Source organism: Odocoileus virginianus, chromosome 11 (genome assembly GCF_023699985.2).
Source record: "Odocoileus virginianus isolate 20LAN1187 ecotype Illinois chromosome 11, Ovbor_1.2, whole genome shotgun sequence".
NCBI lineage: Eukaryota > Metazoa > Chordata > Mammalia > Artiodactyla > Cervidae > Odocoileus > Odocoileus virginianus.
Window position 1 is genome coordinate 60,827,837 of NC_069684.1, and position 13,120 is coordinate 60,840,956.

The window sequence follows — 13,120 nt, forward strand, 5'->3', positions numbered from 1 at the left end:
GGTCAGGGTGAGACACCTGCCAGGACCCAAGATGAGACGGCTCAGGACTCACTGGATACCAGTCTTTGCAGGGCTGAGAAGCAGTGCAGTAGTGCTGGTCAGGGGGAAAGGTGCATAAAAGCACCGTCTGGGGACATACGCACACCACTGGACAGATCTCCTTAACATGTAAACTGAGATGCCAGAAAGACCTTACAATAAGAATGATACCCTAACAAAGCCCAAACCCAAGCCTGAAAAAATCCTTAGGGGAGATAGAACATGGAATTTGAGTAGAATGTGGATCTTTGAGTAGAAATTAATAGAACATGGAGTTTGAGCCCCAACTTATTGAGGCTGAGGAACACCTTGAGCCTTCCCTGAGTCTACAACAACAAAGTGTAAAACAAGTCCAGATTAATTCAAAGGAACTCAGCTGTAACTAAACTTCCAGCTAAAATTAAAAATTTCAATAAGAAATTGGGTATTTTTACAGTGTAGTATCCTAAATGTCTAATATTTAATGAAATTAAAAGATGAGCTTCCTTGGAAGAAAAGCTATGACAAACCTAGACAGTATATTAAAAAATAAAGACATCACTTTGCTGACAAAGGTCTGTCTAGTCAAAGCTATGGTTTTTCCAATAGTCATGTATGGATGTGAGAGTTGGACCATAAAGAAGGGTGAGTGCCGAAGAATTGATGCTTTTGAACTGTGGTGCTGGAGAAGACTCCTGAGAGTCCCTTGGACTGCAAGGTGATCAAACCAGTATATCCTAAGGGAAATCAACCCTGAATATTCATTGGAAGGACTAATACTGAAGCTGGAACTCCAATAATTTGGCCACCTGATGCAGAGAGCTGACTCACTGTAAAAGACTGTGATGCTGGGAAAGATTGAGGGCAAGAGGAGAGGGTGATAGAGGATGAGATGGCTAGATGGCATCTCTGGCTCAATGGACATGAGTTGGAGCAAAATCCAGGAGATAGTGAAGTACAGGGAAGCCTGGCATGCTTACACGGGGTTACAAAGAATTGGACGTGACTTATCAACAGAATGACAAATGAACAACAAAACAAAAACTACCACCAACAAACATACCAAGATGATTTGGTGAGGTAAGGATTGTCTTTTACACAAATAGTGGTGAGACAACTGGATAACTACACTTGAAAGAACAAAGTTAGACTCCTACCTCACATCAAATACAAAAATCAATTCAAAGTGCATCAAAGATCTAAATGTATGTTAAAAAATACATAAAACTTGAGAGAAAACAGGTGTAAGCATTCATGACCTTGTAGTAGACAATGGTTTCTTAGATATGACACCAGAAGCATAAGCATCAAGAGAAAATAAAAATATATAGATCTATTGGATTAAAAAAAATTAAACATCTCTATGCCTCATGACATCCCATCAAGAAAGTGCAAAGACAATCCACTGAATGGATGAAAATACAAAAATTCATATTTCTGATGAGAAACTTCTATCCAAAATATATAAAGAACTCTTGCAACTTAATGAAAGGACAAAACATTCAGTTAAACAGAAGCAAACATTCTGAATAGATATTTAGAAAAATACAAATAGCCAATATGCATATGAGAAGATCCTCAACATCAACATGTTAAACCTCAACATTTATCAGGGAAATGTAAATCAAAACTAATGAGATACAGCTTCACCCCCAATAACATGACTATGATCAAAAAGTAAGACAGCAAGTGAAGAGACGGAGAAATTAACACTTTCATACATTGCTGTTGGGAATGCAGAATAACACAGTCTCTCTGAAAAACAGCCTGGCAATTCTTAAAAAAACAAATGAACAAAAAAAAGAGGGTTACTATACAATTTAGCAATACCATTCCTAAGTGTCTACCCAAGAGAAATAAGAACATGTTCATAGAAGATCTTGCTGAAATTTATGTCAGAGAGTGTTTTGCCTGTTTTTCTCTAGGAGTTTTATAGTTTCTGGTCTTACATTTAGGTCTTTAATCAATTTTGAGTTTATTTTTGTGTATGGTGTTAGTGTTTAAAAACTGAAAATAGAACTGCCATACGACCCAGCAATCCCACTGCTGGGCATGCACACTGAGGAAACCAGAATTGAAAGAGACACATGTACCCCAATGTTTATCGCAGCACTGTTTATAATAGCCAGGACATGGAAGCAACCTAGATGCTCATCAGCAGATGAATGGATAAGAAAGTTGTGGTACATATACACAATGAAATATTACTCAGCTATTAAAAAAAAACACATTTGAAATCAGTTCTAATGAGGTGGATGAAACTGGGGTCTATTATACAGAGTGAAGTAAATTAGAAAGAAAAACACCAATACAGTATATTAACACATATATATAGAATTTAGAAAGATGCTAATGACGACCCTATATATGAGACAGCAAAAGAGACACAGATATAATGAACAGACTTTTGGACTCTGTGGAACAAGGCGAGGGTGGGCTGATTTGAGAGAATAGCACTGAAACATGTGTATTACCATATGTGAAATAGATCACCAATCCAAGTTCAATGCATGAGACAGGGTGCTCAAAGCCGGTGCACTGGGACAGCCCAGAGGGATGGGATGGGGAGGTATGCGGGAAGGAGTTTCCGAATGGGTGGATACATGTATACTCGTGGCTGATTCATGTCTATGTATGGCAAAAACCACCATAATATTGGAAAGTAATTAGCCTCCAATTAAAATAAATTAATTAATTAAAAAAAGAACATGTTCATGAAAACTTACACATGGACGATCATTACATTCATAATAGTCATGAAGTGGAAACAATCCAAATGACCATAAACCCAAGAAGGAAGTGCAAAGGCATATTAATTTGTTCCTTAAAAAAAAAAAATCGGAGACTGGGGCCAATGCATCTGCGCAAATCTGGCCTCTCAACTCACTTGATCCCTGGGGAGCTCAGGCTGCGGGAGTACCTGGATGGTTGACTGACTCCGTTTTCCCCAAGGAAAGCTTTACAGCGCCACCGAGGGCGGATGTCCAGACCTGACATCAGTCGGAACTCTTAAGAAGGTCGGAGAAAGGAGGTGTGACGGCGCCATGATGGGAGGAAAGGGGGTGCCCTCTGGGGAAAAGAAGTCGGATCTTTGATGGAACTCGCACAGGTGGTGGGTGACCTCTCCTAGTGTTTCTGCTTCAAAACTGCTTGGAACTTGGTCCCTCTTTTCAGGCTGTAGGTCTATACGTTTCTCCTTGGACCTTTGCTGGAGTCCCTACCTTGAGTTTGTCTCGCTCATAACGGACGGGGCTGACCTGATGAGACTCATGGTGCTTCTCTGCTGAAAAGCCCAGCTGCAGCTCATCTCACAGGTAAAATCCTCCTTCCTTTGCCTGGAACTTAGCAGCTGCCTGGGCTCCAATTTAGCTTTGAGAAGTCTTACCCTGGCTGGCATACACTTCCCAAGTATCACCTCTTTGGGGAAGCCTGACCCCAAAATATGGTGAGACTAATAATTTCTTACCCATGTAACCCATGACTTCTCTATAACACATCATCTTTTAATTTCTTTTTGCAGTCCCAGCTTAGTTCACTACTTGGAATTAAAAAAAAAAAAAAAGTGAAGTAGTGGAGTAATAGATAAGTCATCTGGTCCAACTTTTCTTTTACAGGTGAGAAAGAATCCCCACGCTTTTGAATAGACATGGGATTTTCCCGTGTCACCTAAGTTTCTATTAAGGAAGCATAATATTGCCTTTGTTGAGGTATATGTACACTCTTTGCTGAAGGTAGGGGACAAAAGTAAGTCAATGGAATATTTTAATGACCCACAGCAAGAAAGAAATGCTGTTTTTCCTGTGGCTAAATTTAATCAACATATCACAACACTTCATTAGGGTTTGTTTTTCCTTTTTAAAAAAAAAATTTACTTTTTGTTTTTATTTTCTATTGAAGTATAGTCAATTAATAACTTTGTGACAGTTTCAGGTAGACAGCAAGGGCCTCAGCCATACATATACACCCATCCATTCTCCCCAAACTCCCCTCCTATCCAGACTGCCACATAACAATGAGCAGAATTCTCTGTCTATACAGTAGTACCTTGTTGGTTATCTTCTCTCTTTTTTTTCTGTGTTAAAATGTCTCTACAAAATTAAGAAGTACATGACAAAGACTTTGGGGCATTTTAAATGACTTTATTTGACAAAATTCATATTAATAATATCTCCTGTTTTAAGTACTACAAAAAATATAGTACTGACACATGCTACAACATGGATGAACGTTGAACATATCATGACAAGTGGGGAAAAAATGGTTGTGAAAGACCACATATCATATGATTTCATTTATATTAAGTATCTAGAGTAAGCAAATCTGTAGAGGATAAGAGTGAATTAGTAGAGGAAAATGAGGAGCTTGACTGCAAAAGGGTATATGGTTTCCTTTAGGGGTGATGAAAATGTTCTTAAATTGAGAACAGTGATGGCACAAGTCTATGAATATAGTAAGAAGCATTGTGTTGTTTAAATAAATGGTTGAATTATATGATATATTAAGTTTATCTCAGTAAAGCTGGTGTTCACTCCCAAATCAATGACCATACAAAGAAATCATTATAAATATAAAGCTATGTAATTATATATGTATATGAAATAAGACTTATTACAAATAATCATGAAAAACCAGTTAGCAGAAAACAAACCTGAAATGGCACAAAGGTTACACTAAGCAAATACAAATTTAAAGCATCCATTATAAATATCTTTGAATCGTTAAAATAAATGTGGTCCAAATTGATCATAATTGCTAATCTTATCAAGTGGAGACAGTAATAAGTAAAAGACATTCTAGAACTAACAAAAATTTAAGAAAATGGAGTGTTTTAGCAGACTGCAGGTGACAGAATAAAAAGTCAGTAAATTTAGAGCAGATATGTGGAAATTATTAATCTGAAGAACAGAGGGACAAAGATTGAAGAAGAATGAGCCAAGTTTCAGGGCCCTGGGTGGAACTATATCAAACAATAAAGTAATTGGGACAGAAAAAAATTTAAAGAAAAAGGCTAAAATCTTTAAAATTATATGAAAATTACATTTATATTTCACAGCTCAGACAATCACAAACAGCATAAATATAATCAGCAGGCACATTAAGGAAAGTTAATCAAATTGTAGAAGACTAAGGGAATCAACCCTGAATGCTTTTTGGAAGGACTGATGCTGAAGCTTCAGTATTTTGACCACCTGATATGAAGCGCCAACTCATTGGAAAAGACTGGTGCTGGGAAAGATTGAGGGCAAGAGAAGTAGCAGGTGACAGAGGATGAGATGGTTTGATGGCATAAGCAATTCAATGGCATAAAATTGCAAAAACTCTGGAGATGGTAAGAGACAGGGAAGCCTGGTGTGCTGCAGTTCATGGGGATGTGAAGAGTTGGAGACAACTTGGCAACTGAACAAGATAAAGAGAAAATCTTGAAAACAACCAGAAGGGAAAAAAAAAAAAAAAAGTACATATGAACAATGGTAAGACTTTTTCTGATTTCTCTGAAACATCTCCTGGAGTAGGAAATGACAACCCACTCTAGTATCCTTGCCAGGAAAATTCAATGGACAGAGGAACCTGGTGGGGTATACAGTCCATGGGGTCACATGGATGTGACTGAGCACATATATAGATAAATCAGTAATCATATAAGACCAGAAGAACACAGTGATATGTCCAGTGCTGACGGATTTGTAACTTATGAGGAAGTAAAAGATATGAAAACCATCATTAAAGTATGTGAGATGCTGAATGGAGTTATACTGTTTAAGGAAGTGGAAATTTGGGTGTGAGACTGTGGAGTGAGAAAGGGGATATAAACTAAACTATTTCCATGAAGATGATGAAATTCTTGCTGTTATGGCAGACACTGTGTAACTAAGTGCCGGCTACACTTGTGAACAAGACAAACTTGTCCCTTATTTTAAGTAGGGGCAAAATAAAGGGCCACAGTGAGTCTTGGAAGGAAGACGAATTATATCAATGTTTATTTGACTAAGTTTGTAAATAAGTAATAAGGCAGCATAGAATTTGATGAAGTGGATGTGAAGAACTGTTTGTGATAGTGATAAAACAGGAAGTGGGTATTGTATAACATTTAGCAGATTTTTCCATAATGAAGTTTATATATATTTTTTCCCAATTAGTGATGACCTTCTTTTGACCTATAACTACATTTAGCCCTGTGTCTGACACAGCACAGACTATACCTTCAAGATCATGAAATTTTCAAAATGAAAAATAAGTTGCACAATAAAGTAATTGCTACACAGACTAGTGCCTAATATCAAGTCTTAAAGAAATTGAATAATAGGTAGTGAGTTGAGAATAACATCCAGGTATATTTTCAAGATACCTAGGTTGAGGATAACGCTTGTAAACAAGACAGAGTTTCTGGAGTCCAGGTTCTTAGAATGCCTGTTTCTATAAGTATTAGGGGAAATTTGGTCTTCTCATATTGAGGAACTTTTCTAGTATTACTTTTGTGTGTGATTTTGGGAACCCAGTTTACACCTGTTTCTGTGAATTGTCCCAATGTTAATCAGTCAGTAATATTAAACAAGCTTTCAATTTATAAGTTACAACTACATGCCTGATAATGTTGTATTTTATGATACATAAAACCAGAAAAAGTCTAACTGCTTTTATTAATTGTATTTATTATATTTTGCTTAATCTGTATAGTATAGAGAATAATATAAACTATGTGTTATCATATTAATTTTAATTACACATTTATTAATTTCCATGATTTTATAAAATTGTTTTTTCCCCTTTGTTCATTTGAAACTATTTTAAAAAGAAATTGTTGAAAAGCTATTCTTACAAGAAATACTGAATTTTTATCTCAGAGATTTCCTTTTTCAAGTGATTGGCTATTTCCTTAGGGTAGAGTAAAATGTCAATATATTTCTTTAGTTCCAATAATTCATTTTAACTTTCACATAATCATTCTTTATTTTATTAGGTTAATACAGGTAATTTTTTATCAAGTGGCAGATGGAAGGAGATTTCTTCAGATTAAAAAAAGTTTCAATTGAATTTGTTGACACAACTAGTGAGCATATGGCAAATTAGCTTATATTCCAGTAAAATGGCTTCATTTCAGATCTTAGCAATGTCACATAGGTTCCAGATACATAGTGTAAAATGACTAAAATACATTGGGCTGAAGAGTCAACGGAGGGCTGAGGATATCTTTATTATAATACCAAACTTGTTACATCTAGATTATGTAAATATATACAAACAAGGTTATTACTTTTAATTACTAATCCATAGCTGATTGTTTCTACCACATAACCATTAATTTATCCTAGGTAGTTGTTGAGTCTTTATAACTATGCTAGACAGTGCCAGTTCAAATATAAATAAAACATAATCATTGCTATAATAGTTTTCAATTTAGTCATCTAAGGAATTCAGTTTTAAAGGAATTGCTTCAATAAAATATAAAAGTCAAAAAAGACCTGGGTAGTTATAGCCCAAAGTAGATACTGCTTCCTAAATTATCATATTTATAATAATATTAATTTGGAAAGCTTACACTTTGAGAATGGTTGAGAGATTTAAAGATGGCATTAGCACATTAGCATATTGACATAGAAATTGTCAAAGGAGGTTTACAAGCATCTGTCAATGCATAATTATAAGGAACTTATATTTGTAGGTATACATCAGTCTGAATGTACAGCAACATAAATCACAAATGAAAAATAATATTCCAAATTAGCTATGAAAAAAGTCTTAGAACACTCTATTCTAGAAAGCATCCCATGATCACAGATTCTGCAGTGGCATTATGTCAAGAAATTGTTGTTGTTCAGTCACTCAGTTGTGTCCAACTCTTTGCAACCTCATGGACCGCAGCTCGCCAGGTTTCCCTGTCCTTCACCATCTCCTGGAGCTTGCTCTAACTCATGTCCATTGAGTCAGTGATACCATCAAACCATCTCGTCCTCTGTTGTTCCAATGAGTTTGCTCTTCACATCAGGTGCCAAAGTATTGAGGCTTTAGCATCAGTCCTTCCAATAAATAGTCAAGGTTTATTTCTTATAGGATTGACTGGTATGATTTCCTTGCAAATTCAAGGGACTCTCAAGAGTCTTCTCCAACAAAACAACTGGAAAGCATCAATTCTTTGGCTCTCAGCCTTTCTGGTCCAACTCTCACATCCACACATGACTACTGGAAAGACCATAGCTTTGACTATATGACCTTTGTCAGCAAAGTAATGGCTCTGATTTTTAATATGCTGCCTAGGTTTGTCATAGCTTTTCCTCCATAAGCAAGTGTCTTTTAATTTTACAGCTGCAATCACCATCTGCAGTGATTTTTGAGCCCAAGAAAATAAATTCTGTCAATGTTTCCATTATTTCCTCATCTATTTGCCATGAAGTGATGGGACCAGATACCATGCTCTTATTTTTCTGAAGGTTGAGTTTTAAGCCAACTTTTTCATTCTCCTCTTTCATTTTCATCAAGAGGGTCTTTAGTTCCTCTTCTCTTTCTGCCATAAGGGTGGTGTCATCTGTATATCTGAGATTATTGATGTTTATCTCAGAAATCTTGATTCCCGCTTATGTTTCATCCAGCCCAGCATTTTGCATGATGTAATCTGCATAGTCCATCCTAAAGGAGATCAGTCCTGGGTGTTCATTGGAAGGACTGATGCTGAAGCTGAAACTCCAATACTTTGGCCACCTGATGTGAAGAGCTGACTCATTGGAAAAGACCCTGATGCTGAGAGGGATTGGGGGCAGGAGGAGAAGGGGATGACAGAGGATGAGATGGCTGGATGGCATCACTGACTCAATGGACAGGAGTTTGAGCAAACTCCAGGAGTTGGTGATGGGCAGGGAGGCCTGGCATGCTGCGATTCATGGGGTCACAAAGATTCAGACATGACTGCGTGATTGAACTGGACTGAACTGAACTGAATCTGCATAGAAGTTAAATAAGCACGGTGCTAATATACAGCTTTGTTGTCCTCCTTGCCCAATTTTGGCAGTCTATTGTTCCACGTATGGTTCCAACTATTGCTTCTTGACCTGCATACAGTTTCTCAGGAGTCAGGTAAAGTGGTCTGGTAGCCCCAACTCTTTCAGAATTTTCCACAGTTTGCTGTGATTCACACAGTAAAAGGCTTTAACATAGTCAATGAACCAGAGGTAGATGGTTTTTCTCTAATACTCTTGCTTTTTCTATGATCCAATGGATGTTGGCAATTTGATCTTTGTTTCCTCTGCCTTTAAATACAGTTTGTACATCTGGAAGTTCTCAGTCCACATACTGTTGAAGTCTAGCTGGAAAGATTTTGAGCATTGCTTTGCTAGCATGTGAAATGAGTGCAATGTTGAGATAGTTTGAACATTCTTTAGCATTGCCCTTCTTTGGGATTGGAATGAAAACTGACCTTTTTCAGTCCTGTGGCCACTGCTGAGTTTTCCAAATTTGCTGGCATATTGAGTGCAGCACTTTCACAGCATCATCTTTCAGGATTTGAAATAGCTCAACTGGAATTCCATCACCTCCACTATCTTTGTTCGTAGTGATGCTTTCTAAGGCCCACTTGACTTTGAATTCCAATATGTCTGGCTCTAGGTGAGTGATCACACCATCATGATTATTTGGGTCATGAAGATCTTTTTTGTATCATTATTCTGTGTACTCTTGCCACCTCTTCTTATCTTCTGCTTCTGCTAGGTTCATGCTGTTTCTGTCCTTTATTGTGTCCATCTTTGCATGAAATGTTCCCTTCTAATTTTCTTAAAGAGATCTCTGGTCTTTCCCATTCTATTGTTGTCCTCTATTTCTTTGCATTTTTCACTTAAGAAGGCTTTCTCATCTCTCCTTGCTATTCTTTGGAACTCTACATTCAGATGGGTGTATCTTTCCTTTTATCCCTTTACCTTTAGCTTCTCCTCTTTTCTCAGCTGCTTGTAAGGCTTCCTCAGACAACCATTTTTCCTTTTGCATTTTTTTCTTGGGATTGATTTTGATCATCACCTCTTGTACAGTGTTACTGTCTATAGTTCTTCAGGTACTGTGTCTGTCAGATCTAGTCCCTTGAATCTATTTATCACTTCCACTGTATAATCATAAAGGATTTAAGTCATACTTGAATGGCCTAGTGGTTTTCCTTGCTTTCTTCAATTTAGTTTGAAATTTTGTTCCATGATAAATTCAGTTTTAAAAAAAAATATCTCCATAACATTAACAAAGGTTAAGTTTTTTCAATAGAGAAATTATCAAAATAAAGTTGTGCCTTTATGCCTTGTGATATATAGGAAAGGCTTGGGCTACCTTAAAAAACATCTTATATTTATTTACTACTAAATTCTTTTTTGTGGAAGTGTTTATCACTCAGTTGTATCTGAGTCTTTGTGACCACATGGACAGTAGCCCTCCAGGCTCCTTTGTCCATGGAATTCTCCAGGGAAAATTACTGAAGTGGGTAGCCATTCCATTTTCCAGGGGACTTTGACCTCAGATATGCAGATGATACAACACTAATGACAGAACATGAAGATGAAGTAAAGAACCTCTTGATGAGGGTGAAAGAAGAGTGAAAAAGCTAGTTTAAAACTAGTATTCAAAGAACTAAGATAACTAAGACCATGGCAACTAGTACCATCAATTTATATCAAATAGATGGGGGAAAATGTATAAATGTTAACAGATTTCATTTTCTTGGGTTCCAAAATCACTGTGGACAGTGACTTCAGTCATGAAATTAAAAGATACTTGTCCCTTGGAAGAAAAGTTGTGACAAACCTAGACAGTGTATTTAAAAAGCAGACACATCACTTTGCTGACAAAGGGCCATGTAGTTAAATCTATAGTTTTCCCACACATGACTAAACATGTATGCATGTTAAGAGTTGGATCATAAAGAAGGCTGATCGAGCACTGGAGAACTGATGCTTTTGAGCTGTGTTTCATTGGAGAAGACTCTTGAGAGTCCCTTAGGCAGGAAGGGATCACACCAGTCAATCCTAAAGGAAATAAACCCTGAATATTTTTTGGAAGGACTGATGCTGAAGCTGAAGCCTTGATACATTGGCCATCTGATGAAAAGAGCCAACTTACTGAAAAAGACCCTGATGATGGGAAAGATTAAAGGCAGGAAGAGAAGGGGTTGACAGAGGGTGAGATGGTTGGATGGCATCACCGACTCAATGGAGATAGTGTAGGACAGTGGACTCTGGTGTGCTGCATTCCATGGGGTTGCAAGGAGATGGACACAACTTAGTGACTGAACAACATCAAAACTCTATTTTACCAAAGCATCTATATTGAAAAAACAGCAGGGATGATGTGTATGAATAGTTTTGGGCTACTTAGGTCTGCCTTTTAGTTTATAAACCCATTGATTCATTTATACTCACTCATAAATAATCATTTGAAGTGCATCTACAAAAGAGTGATTATTCTCACATTATATGTACATGAAGGCATGATTGACCAAGACACACAATAATCTTTATTTTACTTCAAGTTATGTCAACAATGAAGAAAATTAAGCTGGTATTTGGTTTTGAGGAGTAGCGTAATATGCCATCTTTTTTGTATTGAAAAATAAAATGAACAAATTCTTAATATTTCAGACTTAGAAACTTGATTTGTGTATATACAGGAAAAGAACCCCCCTACAGGTACATATGGGGACAAGAATCAGATTATTTATTGAAGGTAAATAGTTGGTGAATAAATGAAAAAGGGTTTATTAGATGTTTCTTTTTAAGAAACGTTTCTGTTTTAAATGAAGTAAGACTAATAAAGCAAGCAAAAGAAGAACATTTGAGTACCGTTTGGCTGCATTTTCACATTATTGTGTGAGAAAAGAAAAAGTTGAGGAATAGGATGAAGAAAGCTATGTAAGCATGAACTACATTGTGTTCAAGCAAGAAGCTCCATGGTCCTCTGTTCTGCTATAATTAAGAGATGTTAATACAATCAGTGTGCAAAGAGGGATAGGAATTTTATTTGGACAACTGAAATATATGAAGAAAAGAGTTAAGGGGTCATGGGACAAAATAGAAATCTAAAGGGTTAGGATCTGAGATCAAGTGTCTGTTGGAGGATGAAATTTTCTACATTTTCTATGGCCCCAGGGAAAGCTGTCGATTCCTCTGGCACGGTACTTTATTGCTGTCATTATTTGTGTACTCTGGTCTTCTCAACTTCTTTGAAGAATCCTCTAGGGCAGAAACTGTATTTCTTAATTTGGGCATCCAGGGTTTCCTAGTACAGTAGCTGGTGCTAGGTTGGCTTTCAATAGATCTTGGTTGAGTAGACATATGACCTAATTACAGAAGAGGTGACAGATGGAATCTGTGTTTTCTGTCTCATGGTAAAGGCTCTTGGTTCCCCTAGCAGATATTTAGCCGCCTTCCCTCTGCGCATAGTCCAGGTTCAGTGCTTGTGTATTAATGGTTTACACCTTTGTGGTTCTCTGAGGGTTTGCCCTGAGCTTGGCGGTTGTTCCTCAGATGACATTAGGTATCACTGGGATGTGAATTCACCATTTGAAAAAACAGTTGAGGTAACAGTGATTAACTTATAATGTTGACAGGATAATTCAACTTAAGTTTATAGATTCACATGAATGCCCAATGAACTTGTGCACAGGAAATGTAAAAATATGTAAAGCATACCATAAATAAGTGATGCATATTATTTCCAGAGAAAGAAATATTCCCAAATTAATGTTGCCTTATTAATGAGTCACATATTTAATGAGAAAAATCTTGTGATTTCATTTTCTAAAACTGATTCTCTACTAAAGCAAATCTCTAAGTCTTGAAAATATAGGAATTACATGGACTTCCTAATCTGTTTTATTAGAGAAGGCATATATCATTCCTACCCACAGTTATGTGACCGGTTAATACTTGAAGTGTTGGGAAAGTAACATGTCAAACTGCAGTTTCTTTACTGCTCCTCAGTCAAAGCAATTTATGCATTTAAATAGGTCTTAAACAACTTTCTGTTATCAGTTGAAATATTTCATCATGTCACCTACTTACCATAGTAGTTCAGAACACCGAGACTTATTTGAATATCACTCTGGATTAGTAAGAGTTCAATTAATTATTTTATTTGGCTG